We start from the raw sequence: 20511 nt of genomic DNA, 5'->3' as shown, positions 1-20511 counted from the left end.
TTTAGGTTTGTTTGCTTTTCATGAAACATCTGAAATACTACTTTGTTGGTACACTGTTATTCTTGTGATCATAAAAAATGAACAAAGTTATTTTCTTTCCAGAAGCGACTGTTACGTATTATAATTTATCTCACACAAGCTTCCAATCTATCATGTTACATATAACAATTTGAAATAAACTGAAATTGAGTTAAACTATAATTTGGACTTAGAAGATAATTAAATGTTGACAGATATCAAATTTGTGATATTTGCCACAAGGTTGATACACACAGTTTTCTTTCTTAAAACAAATATGCTGGTATCCCGCTGGCACAGCAGTAAGTCTACGGATTTACAAGGCTAAAATCAGGGGTTCGATTCCCTTCGGTGGACTCATTAGACAGCCCGATGTGGCTTTGCTATAAGAAAACACACACACACTCATACATGCTATGTGTTTTTAAGCTGAAAGCCGACTTTTAGGCTCATCAGATAGTCTGATGTGGCTTTACTATAAGAAAACACAAAACAAATATATTTTAATATAAACTAATGATACAATTTATAATAACAGTTATTACAAATAAAGATTGATTCACGAAAGTTTTATAAACTTTCAAACAATAATGAGTCTTCTATCCGAATTAGAACGTTCTTGATATCTTATTAAGGGTTCATGATGAGCGAATTAATTTCGAGTTGATACAGGTACAATTCACTCAACGAGAAGCTATTACATTTGCTTATTACATGTGAATTTCTCATCACTGAAGTTATATAATGTCTGCGTAAATATATTAACGTCCAATTTTAATCCGCTGAAGTTAAATAGTTTGTCACTTTCGAAATCTATAAACGTTCCTTGACAAATATCTGTAGTTTTCCGATTAATACGAGTTAATCGCAGTTATAGGTTCCGAGGTTTGTAGTATACCAATTACAGTAACCGAATAATATATAATGTCTATATGACGCGTGGTGTTGGTTTATGAGCATTAGGAAAATTTCTTGAAATTCGAGTTGACCCAACAATACTGACGATACGCTAGAGCTTTCATAAAACATATGTTGTTGATTCTTACACTCGAGAATCTTCTACTGTTTGTTTGTTTGTTTTGGAATTTCGCACAAAGCTACTCGAGGGCTATCTGTGCTAGACGTCCCTAATTTAGTAGTGTAAGACTAGAGGGAAGGCAGCTACTCATCACCACCCACCGCCAACTCTTGGTCTACTCTTTTACCAACGAATAGTGGGATTGACCGTCACATTATACATCCCCACGGCTGGGAGGGCGAGCATGTTTAGCGCGACGCGGGCGCGAACCCGCGACCCTCGGATTACGAGTCGCACGCCTTACGCGCTTGGCCATGCTAGGCCTGAGAATCTTCTACTGATTTAGTAAATAGACATGAATTTCGCAATACACATTTCACAGTATAAATTACATGCATTATTAAATATATATTTAAGTAAAACAAAACTGTTATTAAAATAAATATATAATAGTAAATCTGTCACACGACGTATTTACTTAAGTAACAAGTGTTTTTCCCCCCCCAGTGGGTCAGAAGTAAGTTTATGAACTTATAATGCTTAAATTCGGGGCTTGATTGTGCATATAGCCCATTGTAACATTATAACGTTATAACGCCCCCATGGCTGAAAGGGCGAGCATGGTTGGTGTGACGGGGATTCGAACCCGCGACCCTCGAATTGCGAGTCGAGTGCGTTAACCTCCTGGCCATGCCGGGCCTTTTTCAGTACTTATCAGTAACCAGCAAAAACAACTTGATCAACTACGTGTGGTTTGTTATGAATTTCGCCCCAAGCTACAAGAAGGCTATGTGCGCAAGCCGTCCCTAATTTAGCAGTGAAAGACTAAAGTCATCGCCATCCACTGCCAATTAATGCCCTAACGGTTGAGAAAGTGAGCACGTTTGGTGAGACGAATATTTGATCAACTATTTAAAAGGACATATCAACAAGTTAGATTAATGTTTCTATAGAGGCCGATATGTACAATTAAACAGGTTTTTTAATGTGAAAGATAAAATACCAAAATTACAGAATTCTACACTTATTTATAGGCCCGGTATGGCCAGATGGTTAGGGCTCTCGACTCGTAATGTATTCCTCATTCTCCTACTTTCATGGCCCGGCATGGCCAAGCGTGTTAAGGCGTGTGACTCGTAATCTGAGGGTCGCCGGTTCGAATCCCCGTCGCGCCAAACATGCTCGCCCTTTCAGCCGTGGGGGCATTATAATGAGACGGTCAATCCCACTATTCGTTGGTAAAAGAGTAGCCCAAGAGTTGGCGGTGGGTGGTGATGACTAGCTGCCTTCCCTCTAGTCTTACACTGCTAAATTAGGGACGGCTAGCACAGATAGCCCTCGAGTAGCTTTGTGCGAAATTCAAAAACAAACAAACCTATTTTCATTTGGTCAATAGAGCAGAAGTAAAGATCGATTATATATTAACTTGGTCTTTATTTGTTTTAAACGAGGATCCATAGTATAAGAAGACTCATGCCGATTATTTATTTTAGGATTTTTGGGCGCTAATAGTTTAAATAAAAATTTCAATTCAATATCTTAACGTTTACACTTCTAAACACTATCCAAAGATACAAAGGAATGATGTACAAACATGAATATAATATATATGTATATAACTGTGAGTGTGGTAACAGCGTAACAAGTTAATTTTGTTATCATCTTTATGTGTTTTACAGATTATAAAATAGATTTACACTATAACTAAGATGACCAGTTTTGTGTATATCGAACACTTAAACGTGAAGGAGGTAAAAGTAAAGAGGTAGAAAAATCAATACCTCAGTCTCTTGCAACAAGACTGTTTACAGCACTTCAGTCACAGAACAGAATGACAAAATAAACTTGAGAATATAAGCTGTTATTACTTGATGAGTGCTCAAAGCTGGCAGATTCTTTTCAATAGTCCTTATCTCTAAACTCCGAGACTTAACCTGAACAAATAGCCATTACCAGAAGTTTGCGTGTGTTGGTTTGACTAGCAGTCGTTCGTTCGTTTTGGTTAGCTTTACTGAGGAAGAGATGTCCCTATTTTTCTGTCACACACACAATTCTGACTTTGTTAGCCTCAATTCGCTGCCCGGAAGGCGCGCTGCTCGTCTTCGAAGTTTGTGTCACAAGCTGCGGCTGTCACCCGCAGGAACGGTGCACTGGCAGTTAAATAAACTTCTCTGCGGGACACCGACCCGGTCTCCTGTTGTTTCTCCATTGGGAAGAAGACGGCATGCCATACCACATATCTTCTTCGGGGAGCATCTCCATAATCTCCACAGTTTTAAATATATATATATATATTATTTTGCACGATAATAACAATAAAAAGACCAGACACATTTTAACAATCGATATGCATCAATAAGCTCAATTTTCGGGAAGAAAATATTTCTGTAAATTGTGTCAATTTTAAAGTAACCTAAACTTATTAAATCTAAGTCAAATCTCCAAAAGGTGATATATTTTTATCGCGAAAAATGTTAAAAACAGATTATCAACACCATCAACGTCATAACAGTAAACATTTCTGGACTAATAATCTTGTGAATCCAGATAAGAGCAAAGATTAATAGTGCACCCGTTGCAGAAGCTCATTATGATAAAAATATGCTTAAATACAAGTCACGCAAGATAATTGTATATTTTATTTTACCGTACCAAATGTTTGTTAACCAATGCAGCAGCATAATAAATGATCGGTTTGTTTACTTTCGTTCTTTTTCATACTGTTTGTTTTGTGTACAAAAACGAAGTTGCACTGTGCATTATATGCAGTGTTGCCTCTGATTTTTAGCGTTTCAAATCACCAGTTTTATCAATGAAGCATTGGGAGACTATCTCATAAACCCATAAGTGGCACACTGGACTCACACCGCTAAACACCAGTTTTCGATACCCGTGGTGGGCAGAGCACAGATAGCCCTTTATGTAGCTTTGTGCTTAACTCCAAATGCTCATTCACTCACTATTTCATAAAGTTATCAGGAGAGAGAAAAAAGAAATAACTAAAAAATAAAATAAATATTTTATTAACATCTACCATCAACAATTTTTGCTTATGAAATTTTTAATTCTTATTTAAATATTTATTAACTATAAAACAGGAAGTGCATTATTTTTTTCTTAAATAAAAAATAACAGATTTTAAAAAATGCGATAAACAGCAACCTTTCCACATCTTGCAACTGCGTACATACGTATACTTAAAATAACTTCGTATCACGATAATTATAAATTTCTGGAGAAATGCAAGTGTAGACACCACTCATATCACAAGGTTAAAAGATAAAAATAATGAGCTGGACTATAGTTTTGTTTAATTATTGTATTTTGTTTAGACTATCGAACTAGAGGTCTAAAACTTAGCATAACTTGAACTTATGTTTGTAACTTTGAGGTTGAGAACCATATCCTTCCCGAAATTTTACAAGACAGTTAAAGCGATAGTATTTCCTGCGCTAGTGCAGTTCGAATGATAATTATGTGAGTTATAACATGTTAGTAACTAATTGATGCAAATATGTTTTAATTATGAATTTTATTGGATAATTCAAATTTTAATTAACAAAATATAGATCCCTGTAAATAGCATTTTCAATAACTTCCTGATAAAGCTCATTATAAAAGTAAAATTCTTTTCTCGTAAGTTAAGTATATCTAACTGGTAATACGTTAAATACATTTCTTTGCGGGACGTCGATCCAGTTTCTTGTTGTTTTCCCATTTAGAAAAGGACAGTTAGTCATGTCACAGATTTTTTTCTGGTGTATTTGAAAAAGAAAAGGTAATTAAGACCAAATTTATATAATTTAGAAATTCAAATGTTAATATCTGTCAAATTGGTAATATACAAATGTTCAGTCAATCCATAGATATCTTAACCTTACCACTGGAAACCAACATCTAGAATAATATTAAGTAGCCATTTGATAATTTGCTTTAGTTTCGTGACTGCCTTTTACTAAGTTAACCTACATTTTCTTACAGAAATATATGAATGTTTAAACAGAACAAAAGTAGAGCAGTCGCGTCTTTCTCGCGATTTCCACGTGTGAAAACGTTTCCCTGGAGTGCCTCAGTTGCTGTACGCGCTACTAGACTCAGCATGGAGCGCTTCCACACACCTCTACTTCCCGTCTTCTCGGGTATATTTGCGCTCACTTATTGGCGTTTTGTCTTTAGCAAGGAAAATAAATGACGTCAATCAGATGACAAAAGTTTTTAGCTTTTTAAGTCTGGTATGTTCCTTTGTTGCAAAGAAGTGTCATGTTAAGCTCAATAAGATTATATCTTAGTTTTTTGTGTATTTACGTGATGTGTTTAATTAAAACCTTCCACAGACTAAAATTCGATCGATTCATGAGTAAATGAAATTTCATACAGTCACACTGAAAATTAGCTATTTCATGAGTTGTAACCACTTCTAAAAGTCAAATAGCTCTTGTTTTTTTTCGATCAGCTGCAAATTTATCATTGGTATTACATTAAGTATAGTGTTATGTTACCTTACGATAGTTGAAGTTAAAACAACGCAAAACGTCTGAATTTCAAGTTTTATTTAACACTGAAACTAATATAAGATTTTCAGAAAAAAAAAAACAAATGAAATTCAGAGTATATATTGAATCCGTGAACGACACTATTTGGAAACTTATAACAAATAGCAATACTTATGTTGATAGGTTTTAACAAAACAAACCTTAAAAGCAAACTTTTCTTAACACCTTTGTAGTATTGCAGACATGATTTATCCGTCCATTCATCCATCTGTCTTCTTATTTGTATGGTTTGGAAAATATTGCTAACATGATTAAATCCACTATATATTGTTATCCTAATAAGAAAATTGGTGTAAACTGTTTCTGTGTGACAAAAGAGCAACTACAATCCCACACCCCACCGGACTCATTCCACGCTATGCTTTCTCCCCGCGCGACTTCATTTTGGTAGACCAGGGTAATTATGATTAAATATATTTTATCAGTAAACGTAGGGAGTCAATTTAACAACCTTAAAACTGCAAGTTGTCTAACCTCTTTGGGGTTCAGGTTATTCCAATATATCTAGATGTCATATTAGTGTTTACGGACCACGCTTCACAACCTAATTAGAAACATATTTAATTTGTATCTGCATGATTTGCTTAACTAAATCCAATAAACTATAGAACTGTTCACTATGTACAGCAGTAATACGCGAAAAAACTCATAAACGATGATTAGATTTATTGTGAAAGATGTTGATAATAAGTATAGGTTTAAATAAATATTTATAATGAGCCTAATGCTCAAAATAACATGAACAAAAATATTTTTCTTTGTGGAAAATGTGGTGCGCAGGTTGGTTTGTAAATATATATGTAAGAATGATGTTACTAACAAAGGAAGTACAAATTAAATAATTAGAACGTTGTCCTGCTATAAACATGGAGACAAGCTTGGCTCACTAGTTAACGCTCGATACGCATCTCGCAGTTTGAGGGCGTTGGAGCTTTATAAGGGTGATAATTAAATCTTACTTCTTGATCTGAAAACAGTAGCTCAAAAGTTGGCGGTGGGTTGTGTTAATTATTTGTCTTTCCTCCAACTTTCCATTTCAAAATTGGAGTCTGCTGACGTAGATAGTTATCATGCAATTTAATATAAACCAGGAATATAGTTTTCACTTTTAGGCTTGGTGTAAACTACACCCCAAACTGTAATCTCATTTCACGATGTGTTGGTTAATTGTATGGTAGTAGAATGTACAAAGGGTCAATAAAAACATGATCTACAGTCCCAAACAAAACTGACGTATAACACCATAGAAACACGCTAACCTGCCATGATAATGACAATATGTATGGTTCAAACACATTTCTGTAACAACTATTTCTAATCGTTTTTCATTTAAAAAAATCTGTTTAAACACACAACAAATAGCATATAATAAAACGAATCAACACTAACTATTATAATACATTCGACCTTTTTTTATTCGTATCTTCTTTGTACTTATAACATTTTAAAGAAATAATCAAAAACTGGAAGGTAAACATAAAAACGCTTTACGTAGATTTTGCGTAACATTTTGTTCTACGTACAATTACATCTCAAATGCAAAACGTAAAGAAATAACATCACTAAGGTCTGACTGCCCGGATTACGAGCAACAAAATTATCTGTTTGAGAAAAGTTGGCAATTAAGTTAAAAATTATACAAATATTACTGTAGGAAGGAAGTGAACTAACAAATATTACTGTAGAAAGGAAGATAATTATTCTCTAAAGTGGCTACATTTGAGTACTAGAAGGACTTCAAGGGTCTTAACAAACACATATACTCTTATATTCAGGTATTGGACTTTATGACAATATCTTTATGTTCAGATATTGGGCTTTATGAAAATATTTTTATGTTCAGGTGTTGGACTTTATGAAAGTACTTGTGGTTCTTATATTTACTCGCCCAGTGTAAATACATTCTATGAGAGACTCACTACTAAGTCAATGTTAATTAATTAAAGATCCTTCTATTCTTCTTAAAAAGGTAATTTTAATAAAGAATTACATTTATATCTATGAGATATACGACAACAACTGTTTTTATAGCAGTTACTTCAGTGATCAATATTTTCAGGTAACGGTAAACCTCCATAGAATAACTCAATGCCTTGACTGATTTTAGGTTTTCGATTTTCTTATTATACATACTATACCTCTCCGAAGCATTGTTAACCTTGTAGGATTTACAGTGAATTTTAATGAAACTCTTTGCTATGAAATTTGAAGTTAATTTTTCTGTTGTTGTTTTGTTTTGTAATTCTAAATATTTGTCATTTAAAATTTCAATTTTGATGTTTACAATTAACCTCAAATAAAATTTTAAAATAATTTTTATAGGCTTAATCTAAACGTTTTTACACAGGTTACGTAAACACATTGTTGTCGTTAGTATGATTTCCTTTGTTTGTTTTAGCGCAAAATTACACAATTCTCTATCCACCGAGGGGAATAGAATCCCAAATTTTATCCTTGGAAGTCTGTAAAGTTACTGCTGCTTCACCGGGAGACCATCGCTGTTAAATTTGTAAGTTTAGAGCATAATATGCATGTCAACAAAATATTTTTTCTTTTATTTACTTGTTCGAAATACGCTGCTGGCCAAAATCTTAAGGCCAATGAGCATAAAGAAAATATATGCATTTTGCGTTGTTAGACTCAATAACTTATTTGAGTAGAGCTTCGAAAAATTAAAATAAGAAAAGAGAAAATAAAAATTAAAAAAACTTTTTCAGCATATAATAGGGAAAATGTGAACACTATGAAATTAGCCTAAATACTAGCTGGTCAAAAGTTTAAGACCATACTAAAATGAAGCGTTAATCGGTAAACACCTAACGAAATTTAGTCATTTGTATTCAAACATTAGCGATGTCAACAATTTCCACTTACATCTCCTGTGTTACGTTGGGTAAAAACATGGCAAAGGCTAAAACGTTGACAGAGTTTGAACGTGGCAGAATTATCGAGCAGCAAAAGCAAGATCTCTCTCAACGTGCTATCGCTGGTGAGATTGGGCGTAGTAAAACTGCTTTTGCAAATATCTTAAAAGACCCTGAGGGATACAAAACGAGAATTTCAAGTGGTCAACCCAAGAAAATTACGCCGGCGTTGAGCAGGAGAAATCGACGGGTTGCCCAGCAAGATACTAACCGATCGTCGAACCAAATTAAGGCCCTTTCGGAGGCAGAATGCAGCTCAAAATCAATAAGACGGCATATACGAGAGAAAGGCTTTATAAACCGTAAACGTCTTTAAAGGCCACGCCTCCTTCCACAGCACGAAACAGCTCGGCTAAACATTGCTGAGAAGCACCAAACATGGGACGTAGAAAAGTGGACGAAAGTTTTGTTCTCTGATGAGAAATATTTTAACCTGGATGGTCCAGATAGCTTCCAACGTTGCTGGCACGATAAGGATATCCCACCGGAGACATTTTCTACACGATACAGTAGAGGAAGTTCCATCATGATCTGGGGTGCTTTCTCCTTCCATGGAACAATGGAGCTTCAGGTTATACAGGGGCGTCAAACAGCAGCTGGCTACATTGGCATGTTGGAGAGAGTATTCTTATTGACTGAAGGTCCTCGCTTGTGTGGAAATGACTGGATCTTACAGCAGGACAATGCTGCAATCCACAATGGCCGCAGGACAAAGGACTTTTTCATGTCAAATAACGTGATTCTTTTGGACCATCCAGCGTGTTTGCCCAAACTGAACTCCATTGAGAATGTTTGGGGGTGGATGGCAAGGGAAGTCTATAGAAATGGACGTCAATTCCAAACAGTGCATGATCTTCGTGAACCCATCTTCATTAATTAGAATAACATTCCAGCCAGCCTTCTGCAAAAGCTTATATCGACCATGCCAAAGCGAATGTTTAAAGTTATTCGCAATGACGGCCGTGCAACTAACCACTGAGACCTCTTGTTGGGCATTTTTTACCCTCTTTAAAACTTCTTTATGGTATGGTCTTAAACTTTTGACCAACTAGTATTTAGTCTAATTTCATAGTGTTCACATTTTCCCTATTGAATGCTAAAAAGATTTTTATTTTTATTTTCCCTTTTCTTATTTTCATCTCTCGAAGCTCTGCTCAAATAAGTGGTTGAGTCTAACAACGCAAAATACATATTTTTTCTTTATGTTCATTGGCTTTAAGATTTTGGCCAGCAGAGTATAATTCATGAAGCTTTAATAACGAATAAACTACGAATGAATTTTTGTGTGTACCTAGATAATCATGTGTTAGTTAAATTAGCTATTAGCGTGTTCAGTAGTTTACATGCAACGTAAATTTGTAAACATAAAATAAAAATGATAAAATACGTTAATTAAAAAGGAATAATAGAAAACAATGATTAATTAAATAGAAAATGTAACCACATTTTCTGTTATACTATTTTACACATATTCTTGCTAAATATCAACTTTGTAAATGGCTTTTCAGTTGTATCACTAACATTAGTTAACCCATAAAAAATCATAACACGCAGTTCATCAACAACAGATGTTTCTTGTAAAAATCTAATATATATGTAAAAGTAAACTTTATTGTATTTTAAATTTACTTAGAGTGACTGGGATAAATTTTGTTAATCTGGTGGTTTCATCTTAATTTCATGACTCTCAGCATTAACTTTCGTTTCTTAACAACCCACAGTAACGACACACACATGTTCGGTTCCTTTAGTGTTAAGTATTTTTAAATAAAATGAATGGTTCTACTGTACTGTTTTACGTTATGGTGGGTTTAATGACACCCATTTATTCCCACTAGTTCGAAGATTATGTCAATTAAACTACAAACTATACTGACTTTGAGCAGATACATTGTAGCGAAAACGTTTTAACGACTGCGAATAGATTTATATGGGTTTGTTTGCTTGTTTTAAAGCAAAACCACGTTGTACCATCTGCTGTGTCCACAGCGAAGGATTGAACCCCTGATTTTAGCATTGTTAGTCTTTGAACTTGCCGCTTTCTTACCGGAGGACGCTTCACATGAATTAGAAATACGTATAGTAACTTGCTTAAACAACAATACAGAAGTTTCTTTTGTAAGCCAACAATCACTGTTAAAGGATTTTTAAATGTAACAATAGGTAAATAGATGTTTTCCTTGTAAAACATATCTGAACAAAAACAGTATTTTCTTTGTTAACAATTAAAATATTTTTTATAGTTCACAAGTCTTGCTTAAGGAATTTTTTATTGCACAGAATATTACGAGGGCTGTTCAAAAAATACGCGGACTGACGTCATAAAACAAAATGTACTTTATTTAGAAGTTACAGGTCTGGGACCCCTTCAAAGTACTCTCCTCCCCAACGCACACACTTATCCCAACGGTGTTTCCACTTGTTGAAACAGTCCTGGTACGCTTCTTTTGTAATGTCCTCCAGTTCCTTCGTCGCATTTGCCTTAATCTCGGGAATCGTCTCAAATCTTCTTCCTTTCAAGGGTCTTTTGAGTTGGGGAACAAGAAAAAATTGCAAGGAGCAAGGTCAGGTGAGTAGGGGGGGTGGGTGGGGAAAAACAGTGATCGAGTGTTTGGCCAAAAACGCACGAGTTCTGAGGCACAAATTTCGCAGCAACGCGGTACATCTTCAAATTTTCGGTCAAAATCTCGTAACAAGATCCAACTGATATCCCACACTCTTCAGCAAGCTCCCTGACAGTCAGACGTCGATTTGCCCGCACCAGGGTGTTGATTTTGTCGACGTGTGGGTCGTCAGTTGACGTGGAAGGACGTCCAGGACGCTCATCATCTTCAATGGACTGTCGACCATCCTTAAAACGTTCATGCTACTTGAAACATGCCGTACGCTTCATAGCAACATCACCGTAAGCCGTGTTAAGCATAGCAAAAGTTTCAGTCGCAGATTTTTCAAGTTTAACACAAAATTTCACAGCAAGTCGTTGCTCCTTCAGGTCATTCATTCTGAAATCCGCCAAACGAAAAAGTCGCACTTCACTTAAAACCGTGTAGCTAATACACAAATGAAGATATCTGCAATCGGGAAATGGCGTCGTAATCAGCTGATCTGTGCAAACCTAGCGACACCAAGCGGATTCCCCTGGAACCAACTGGAGCCGCGCAATTCAAACAGTCCGCGTATTTTTTGAACAGACCTTGTATGTATAATAAATCAATGAGAGTCTTTCTCAAAACATACAAAAATGATGAATTCATCCAACTATTACCATTGTCAAAACTACCAGCTGGGGACAGATGATGTGATGAAACATTGCAATAGAAAGTTTTCATTAACCACACACTTTCTAAACTAATCATATAAAAAATTATTTTATGAGCTGCTTGAGCAAAAATGCAAGTTTATTCTTGATGTTATAAATGTAAATCTTTTTCTTATTTATACAAAATAGATCTATTATTATGACAGCGGGAAATATTCAGGATATTTCATTATAGAAAGTGTTTGATACAATTTAATTTTTGTAATTTGATCTAAAAATAATTACTACGCGCTAAGTTTGAACGAAGTCATTTTTTAAACATTGCAAAAATATGCGAAGAGTTTGGAAATAGACAGCTGTCTTCCGCATATTATTTAAGTATAAAGAACTATATATCGTTTAAGTTAGTTTCTAGTCGGAATTATCTAACTTTGTAGCCCTTTCAAAGCCTCAGTGTTATGAAGTGTTTTTTTGTGATATATTGTTTTGGATTTTCTGCGTTATACTTTTAATGTGTTTATAAAATCAATTTTAACTTTTAAGTCAGCTTATAATTGTTCTTTTAGTTTCTAAGTCGTGTCAAAACAATCATGGTTTTATTAAGAGTTTCTTAGCACTAAAAGGTCTTCAAATCACAATACAAGAATACTTTAAACTCACGATAAGAACGTTCCTGGAATATTTATAACAACAACCTATTAAAAAAACAAATGGGGTTTGTACAACAATCAGTGTGTAACGTTTAAAAGTAAATTTTAATATCAATACTTAATAGTCAGAGCATAGAAAATTAGATTGACTAAGTTGGTTTTTAATTCAATTTTTTTCCAAAAACTCATAACTATTTTTAATCACAGTTAAGTTGTGCTGTCTTCAAGTTTTCTTCGCAGCCTAAATTCGTTGAATTTCACACCTAAGTAAATACACAGTAATATAATTCATCAACCATAACCGTAAGTTAAAGATAAGATTATATTGTTCGTTTGTTTTGATTAAATGATTACTAAAGCTGAAATTGTAGTGTATTCTCTGAAATCAGTTGTTTTTATTTATTTATTGAATAGAAGTATTTTATCCGTTTCGTTTACAGTATATTGCAAACTATAGCCCATGGAACATTATATTATTCTCAATTACAAAGAGAAGTCAGAATTAGGATCTGACTGAGTCATCTTGTCCGAAAGAGTCATATTTAGCAATAATGAATATAAGCTTCCATAGCATGCTTAAAGAATCCGAGCCGGTGGCATATGCAACGTCGGTTCAATTGTGGGCCGCAAAAATACTTATAAGTGTCTACACTTATACCTGATCAGTACGGACGGGCTCCTTATGAAAACTGCACCGAGTAGTTTGAAGTCTTAAATGCTCCACTGCTCTGAACTTTCAAAAGCATACAACTGCTGAGTCAACAAATCATGTTATAGTTTCTTTTATAATCTTGGCAGTATTATTTTGCATCAGGGAAAATGTTAGTCAGATTGCGTCCGGATATACACTGCTGGCCAAAATCTTAAGGCCAATGAGCATAAAGAAAATATATGCATTTTGCGTTGTTAGACTCAATAACTTATTTGAGTAGAGCTTCGAAAGATGAAAATAAGAAAAGGGAAAATAAAAATTAAAAACCTTTTTCAGTATTTAATAGGGAAAATGTGAACACTATGAAATTAGCCTAAATACTAGCTGGTCAAAAGTTTAAGACCATACTAAAATGAAGCGTTAATCGGTAAACACCTAACGAAATTTAGTCATTTGTGTTCAAGCATTAGCGATGTCAACATTTCCCACTTACATCTCCTGTGTTACGTTGGGTAAAAACATGGCAAAGGCTAAAAAGTTGACAGAGTTTGAACGTGGCAGAATTGTCGAGCTGCAAAAGCAAGGTCTCTCTCAACGTGCCATCGCTGGTGAGATTGGGCATAGTAAAACTGCTTTTGCAAATTTCTTAAAAGACCCTGAGGGATATGGAACGAGAATTTCAAGTGGTCGGCCCAAGAAAATTACGCCGGCGTTGAGCAGGAGGATTTGACGGGTTGTCCGGCAAGACACCAGCCGATCGTCGAACTAGATTAAGGCCCTTACAGACGCAAAATGCAGCTCAAGAACAATAAGACGGCATCTACGAGAGAAAGACTTTAAAAACCGTAAATGTCTTAAAAGGTCACGTCTCCTTCCACACCACGAAACAGCTCGGCTAAACATTGCTGAGAAACACCAAACATGGGACGTAGAAAAGTGAAAAGAAGGTTTTGTTCTATGATAAGAAAAAAATTTAACCCTGATGGTCCAGATGGCTTCCAACGTTACTGGCACGATAAGGATATCCCAACGGAGACATTTTCTTCACGACACAGTAGAGAAAGTTCCATCATGATCTGGGGTGCTTTCTCCTTCCATGGAACAGTGGAGCTTCAGGTTATACAGGGGCGTCAAACAGCAGCTGGCTACATTGGCATGTTGGAGAGAGTATTCTTATTGACTGAAGGTCCTCGCTTGTGTGGAAATGACTGGATCTTTCAGCAGGACAACGCTGCAATCCACAATGGCCGCAGGACAAAGGACTTTTTCATGTCAAATAACGTGATTCTTTTGGACCATCCAGCATGTTTGCCCAAACTGAACTCCATTGAGAATGTTTGGGGGTGGATGGCAAGGGAAGTCTATAGAAATGGACGTCAATTCCAAACAGTGCATGATCTTCGTGAAGCCATCTTCACCACTTGGAATAACATTCCAGCCAGCCTTCTGCAAACGCTTATATCGACCATGCCAAAGCGAATGTTTGCAGTTATTCGCAATGACGGCCGTGCAACTCACTACTGTTGTGCATTTCCTGCCCTGTTTAGAACTTCTTTTTGGTATGATCTTAAACTTTTGACCAGCTAGTATTTAGGCTAATTTTATAGTGCTCACATTTTCCTTATTAAATACTTAAAAAATATTTTTATTTTTATTTTCCCTTTTCTTATTTTCATCTTTTGAAACTCTACTCAAATAAGTGGTTGAGTCTAACAACGCAATATACATATTTTTTCTTTTTGTTCATTGGCCTTAAGATTTTGGCCAACAGTGTATAATAAGCAAGTCCATTTATACTGATGTCACCCCACATCATTCTTACTGTGGAAACGGCCATATTCACAAATGTCCGCTCGTTGATTAGTGGCAGAGAAGTAAAAATCTGAAGTAAGTTTATTTGATCCTTGATTTTACAATGAAACTGTGAAAGATATTCCTCATTGACTGTTAATGAGCTTCATTGATGCCTTAAGTTAACACAGAGTCAACTGGTAGTGGACAATCTATTCATAAAAGTTATTATGCGCAGAGAGCACTCACTCACTCATTAGTTTACTTTCATGAACTCGTTCAACCTGACTAAAGTAAAGATTAGCTGCTTGTTGGCGTGTGCATAACTTACCACTAAGGTCTTGTTATACAAAACTGAAATTGATTATTCTTTTTTATTTTTCCTTTTTTGCCAGTACCTAAATAACTCTGACAGTCTGTAGTCTTATACAAGTTTCACATCCTCCCGCTTACTCCATGTAGAAACAATCAAAGTTAAAGGGTGCTTAAACTCACAAATCTGAAGATGAAATTAGAGTAATGTATTTCCAGAGCAGGTAAAAAGTATAAAATTCAACGAAGTATATATTTATTCTCACAGCAAGAAATGTGAAACTTATAATTCCAATTCAGACGTAATTTACTGATAAATTAAATATATTTCCTCTTATTTATTTTTTATATACTTTACGTCATATTTAAGCATAACAGTAGATGAAGGGAGGAACAGTTCTGAATCAGTATCGATTCGGTAAAATTCAGGCTCGATATTAATAATTCAGTAGTTCCTTTCAACTGTTTTAAGAATACTATTTAGTCTTGAAATTTTTATCAAGCAGATTTGAACTGTGTTCTAGATGATGTAGAGCTGTTCTTTCAAACTTTTTATTTATTATACGACTAGCGATATAAGGACTGGCATTACCAGATTATAGAAGACTATTTTCTAGCAGCGAAACAGAACACAATCTGTTGATATATCATTCGTCGGAATAGTTTGTTGATAGTCTCGCGTGTTGGAAAAAAAAATCCTATTTCATTGTTAAACTTCTCTTGCTTTGGTATTGTCAATACACAACACATCTCCACGTTTCTGGATTTGAAGAACTTACTTCAATATCAAAAACTTACTTGTATTTGTTGGTTTATATTCACAGGTCATATGTAGACTTTACCACTTACCACTCTAAGTGATAAATATATAGTGATGACAGTCACTTCTTTGCCGCATATAAAACTATCAAAAATATATTGAAACTGATAAAATAATTTTAAATGCTCATTCTATAAATGTATTCTGTCATGTTTTGGTTAATGCTTGTTTTAAATTTAATATAAATAACTGGCTTGCAGAAAAAGTAACACCTGAACGTTAACTGGTTATTTATCAATAACTGTTTTTTTGTGGTTTTTTTATAGCAAAGCCACATCGGGCTATCTGCTCAGCCCACCCAGGGAAATCGAACCCCTGATTTTAGCGTTGTAAATCCGGAGACATACCGCTTTACTAGCGGGGGGCATTTATCAATGACATCATCGTGTTTTATGAAGTCATACATGGCATCATTCATCAGGGGATGATGATAAAAGCTGTGATATTTTTATAATTTTTGTAATTTTGCGATATGAATAATACATCATAAAATTTATTTTGCTGATAGTGACAGCACCTCTGAGAACTCGGAAAAAAACCCGTAGATTATGACACTAATAACTGTTGTCCTTGTAAAAGTAATTGTTGTGATAACTGTAGTTGACTGAGATTATCAAACAAAATGCAGTACGCTTGTTTCATAAGTTCCTATAAACTTATTAAAGGACTACCTATGCATTAAACCTTTCAAATTCGAGGCGCTACTTACCTGTAGTTAAGCGGCAAGTCTCAAAGATTATAAATCTAAAACTAGACTTCGATACCAGCAATGGACGTAGTGCAGATAATTTACTGTTTATCTATATACTCAACGACAAAAAAACAGACTTGAGGCTGAAATTATATTATTTTGCAAAGCTAACAGTATTTTGTAGGATAATAGCTTATATATATATATACATATTTTTGCAGTAAACCATAGATGTTTATTATTTATGTTCCAATCAAACATCCAGTAAATAATTAAAAAAACAATAAAAAAGTGTGTGAATATATAGTAACATTTTTCGATAAACATTTTTTTTTATTATTGTTAAATAGTAATATTGCATTAATTGGGTAATTTTTTGCATATATAGCTAAGGATTATTGTGTATTTGAAAATGCCCTAGCAGTGGCATTAACTATAAAATAGTTTCCTTGTGCGTTGCAAACAATCCAAGAAATAAAAACATATACGTGGATCACGAATTTTGGAGAAAAAACATCCCGTCAAAATCGCAATTTCAAATAAGTTAGCTAAGGAGTCTTGTGTTTTATTTCAACCAACAGGGCCTGGCATGGCCAAGCGCGTAAGGCGTGCGACTCGTAATCCGAGTGTCGCGGGTTCGCGCCCGCGTCGCGCTAAACATGCTCGCCCTCCCAGGCGTGGGGGTGTATAATGTGACGGTCAATCCCACTATTCGTTGGTAAAAGAGTAGCCCAAGAGTTGGCGGTGGGTGGTGATGACTAGCTGCCTTCCCTCTAGTCTTACACTGTTAAATTAGGGACGGCTAGCACAGATAGCCCTCGAGTAGCTTTGTGCGAAATTCCAAAAACAAACAAACAACCAAATTCAACCAACAAATGATTAAATGAATCAAACTCCTCCTAGTGACACAATAAAAGCAAACATAATCAAGAAAGTTCTTGTATATGACAGTACGTAATGGTTGGTAAACGATTTGATGTTAACCTATTGTGCATATAAATAAACTATGTAAAGTGTGTATAGCTGTAATCAGAGTTCTATTGTAAGCAATATTTTTTTTTAAATTAAGAAACAATGGATAATTTTTATTAAAGGGAAATCTGTGAAATTACACAAATGTGAGGCATTTTTTTACCCAGTAATCTTTATTTCGGATATTCGCGCAAAAAGTATTCAAAGGTTATTTGCACTAGCCGTTCATAATTTTAACCTTATAAACAGCTTGTTAATAGCATTCACCGTCAATTCTGGACTTCTGTCGCTTGACCGAATAATGAGATTTACTCACCATCCTTTTATAAAACCCACACACAGGCTCAAAGTGCTGAGTTTGTTGTTGTTGTTGTTTTGCCACCCAATCCTTCAAGGAGAGAAGTTTGTACTCAGGATATGTAACAAGAATGAGAACCACTTTATATTTTGAGTGTCGAAGACCGGGAAAATTTTTACTAAGTAAAAATACAACTGTTGAAATACAGTACATATATAAAAGTAAGTGACAATTATAATTATGACGTGATTTTTCAATAAAGTATTTTATAAGACAAAGTATAGCTCTTGTTTATTTAAAGTTTCTGCGTTAATGATTGCTTAACAAAATAATAAATTTAACAGAATCCCAACCAACATGGATCAGAACAAAGAGTAAATAAATGCAAACTCCAAAACTGTATGATCATGATTGCACTTATTTTTATTCTTAGTCATATAACTAACAGATGGACGTTAGACAAAAATCCAGATAAAATATTAATTATTTGAGCACAAGAGAATAAAATTAAATTAAATAAAATTTTTAGAAAGTGTTCCATACACATACATTTTTTTTGGTAGAGCAAATTTAGGTTTACAATTATTTAATGTCATATTTCCCTACATTTACTGCGCACGAAAGGTCCTATCTATATTAGTCTTCCAGTCAACTCGGCAGAGTAAATGATATTCCAAACGAAAACTTGAAAAATAGACTGAAGCTGGCTAGAATCGTTTGTTTGTAAAAAAGAATGTTTCTTTATGTCAGTTTAGGTTAAGCCTAAACAGCCACTGCAATTCAAATAAATGCTTAGCCAACAGCATGCATTGATTTTAAATAACCGTCTGCTTAAATTGTAGAATTAACCAAATACAAGCGATAAGTTCAATCAAGGCTGGAAGGGGAGTTTTATAATGCTGTATTATCATAAACTTCAATAGAATAATTTTAGTTTTTAAGAGTGCACTACAAGCGATAACTTAATATGTTACACTCAAATACACGCATATGTTTATTAGATAATTAAGTTATTAAGAAATTATGACGAAAATAACTTGGTTTAAAACTTGCTTAAGATTAATGAAAGAAATATTGTACAAAGGATCAATCACTTTCCATAAGAAAGGTTTGGACATGATAATACAGTGGTGTAACACTACAGATGCGAGGAGTGGCGCTACAAGCGACAGGTTGAATGCCTATATATTGGTTCACGACCATTCAGTAGTCCAATGTCACATTGGTAGCCTTATAGCTGAAGAAGTATGTGATCATTCTTTCCGAAGTGAAATATATCATGTAAACTATATCATGTAGAGCCAAACCATCAATGTTTTCTATAGACACAGAAAACCTCGTAGACTCAACTTTTAGGACAGCAACAGGCTCAAACCGTTAGAATATCCAAACCTTGGAAACAAATGAATAAAATATTTTTATTTACAGATAATATTATTTCTCAAAAAATATTTTGCTGGGTCTTTGGTAAGGTGGAAAGCTCGTACGTTAAAGTACGAGGCTTTCTCCCTGCTGTAGACACCCTCGGATAGCCCATTGTGTAGTTTTACGTTTAACATAAAACAAAACAACCAAGGTGTAGGCAGTGACATCTAGGGATAGTAATTGGCGAAAGCTCTTTCCAATATTAATTTATTAGTTTTTGATTTGCAGTAACAAACAGATTAAGCGAAATCTGCCTATTTTTAACTAAACTCTGTTTAAGCACTTATTTTTTTTTGTGTATAACTTTAAAGACAAGCCTTTAGATAAAACGGATCTTTAAAAATAATTTTAAGTTATTTGCTAACGTTAATTCAAGAAATAGGTGCTTCCATCGAAATATTACATATTCAAAGACAAGAAGGAGCTTTCCTATAATGAGTTCGTGATCAAATACTGCGACTAGACATGGTTGTGTGACTGACTACCTGTGACTGTATGCCTATAGTTCCTTTGTCCTGGACATCTCGACTTAAAAGCCAATATCTACCTCCTGGCGCTTCAGAGATTAGCATCTGTCTGAAGCAGGCTACTTTTAACCTTCATGTTGATTTGACACAAAGTTAGCACCGTGGTGGGCCCACATATTATATCGAAAAGGGATTTTCTTCGGAGACATTGGTGAACATTGATGGTGTTAGTGTGGAACAGGAATTTACAAAAGATTGAAAATGAATGGTGTTACCAGAAATATTCCACGATTAAAGAGCAAGTGCATATATGAAAAATCTAATAGTCTTTATTAAGAGTGAGATATAAATAAACTTTATCTCGTTTTAGGTTTATCCACAAGGAATAAAACCACTTGCTAACAAATGTTAGAGCATATCCTGGTTAAAATATTCACGAATATTGTGTCTGTTAGATCAGACAAGTTAAAAGTGATATGCTAAAACATTTGATAGTTGTTTCATATATTATACTATATTTCAGACCACGCCAAATATTAATATAATTTCTTTAGAATTAAGTACAATGAGGGACAAAAATTGTCTAATTTTCACGGGATATACGACGAAAATGAATATCAGATTTCATTATTTATAATAGAAAATATTTCATTATGGTACT

At 34.6% G+C, this 20511-nt stretch overlaps 1 protein-coding gene across 8 annotated transcripts in view; it reads left to right on the top strand.

The window, feature by feature from the left end:
• The window catches only part of LOC143225469 (uncharacterized), a 159926-nt gene that overhangs the window by 80033 nt on the left and 59382 nt on the right, over positions 1–20511 (top strand). For 2 of the 8 annotated variants that reach the window (XR_013013862.1, XR_013013861.1), the window contains one exon: positions 7988–8098. The exons of the other annotated variants lie outside the window; for them this stretch is intronic. The gene's annotated coding sequence lies outside the window, so the exon portion shown is untranslated. The remainder of the gene's footprint in view (positions 1–7987; positions 8099–20511) is intronic. 8 annotated transcript variants of the gene reach the window in all.

The sequence above is a fragment of the Tachypleus tridentatus genome, chromosome 9 (genome assembly GCF_004210375.1).
Source record: "Tachypleus tridentatus isolate NWPU-2018 chromosome 9, ASM421037v1, whole genome shotgun sequence".
Classification (NCBI taxonomy): Eukaryota; Metazoa; Arthropoda; class Merostomata; order Xiphosura; family Limulidae; genus Tachypleus; species Tachypleus tridentatus.
Note: the sequence above shows the minus strand (reverse complement) of the source record. Positions and strands in the feature narration are given on the sequence as shown.